General features: G+C 58.6%; 1 long non-coding RNA gene across 1 annotated transcript in view; it reads right to left on the reverse strand.

Moving 5' to 3' along the window:
• Positions 1-418, reverse strand: part of LOC108448809 — a 1825-nt gene continuing 1407 nt past the window's right edge. Inside the window, exons 2-3 of the long non-coding RNA XR_001864834.1 lie at positions 264-371; positions 1-83 (exon numbers count right to left, since the gene is read on the reverse strand). This is a non-coding gene — a long non-coding RNA (uncharacterized LOC108448809). The remainder of the gene's footprint in view (positions 84-263; positions 372-418) is intronic.

Consider the following 418-nt stretch of genomic DNA (forward strand, 5'->3'; position numbering starts at 1 on the left):
GGCAATTCTTCATCCATCAGCTCCAGACTGCACTGCCTCAGGAACACGGCCCACTCGCCAGCTTTGGCCCACTCGTGGCACTTCTAGAGGAGGAAGAAGGTGCAGTGGCACAATTCCAGCCCAAAAGGAAGGAAGAGTGGGACAGACAGAACATCCTGTGCAGATCCAGGCGTTCCGCTGGCACTGTGGAGAGTTTGGGTTCCTGCTGGTGGCATGTGTGTCCCTGAGTGCAATCTCTTGGCCTGCACCAGAGTCTCACTCACCTGCAAAAGCGGAAAGCTCCGTTGCTGTGCTCGCAAGGGGCTCGTCTGATGCAAAGCTGTCAGAGCCCTGGCAGAGCCTGGAGCAGCCTCAGCATCGGCAGAGCCCGGCTGCAAGGAGAGAAACCAGCAGCCGCCCGTCAGCTGAAGACTCCTGT

The sequence above is a fragment of the Corvus brachyrhynchos genome, unplaced genomic scaffold, assembly GCF_000691975.1.
Source record: "Corvus brachyrhynchos isolate BGI_N302 unplaced genomic scaffold, ASM69197v1 scaffold378, whole genome shotgun sequence".
In the NCBI taxonomy this organism is placed as follows: domain Eukaryota; kingdom Metazoa; phylum Chordata; class Aves; order Passeriformes; family Corvidae; genus Corvus; species Corvus brachyrhynchos.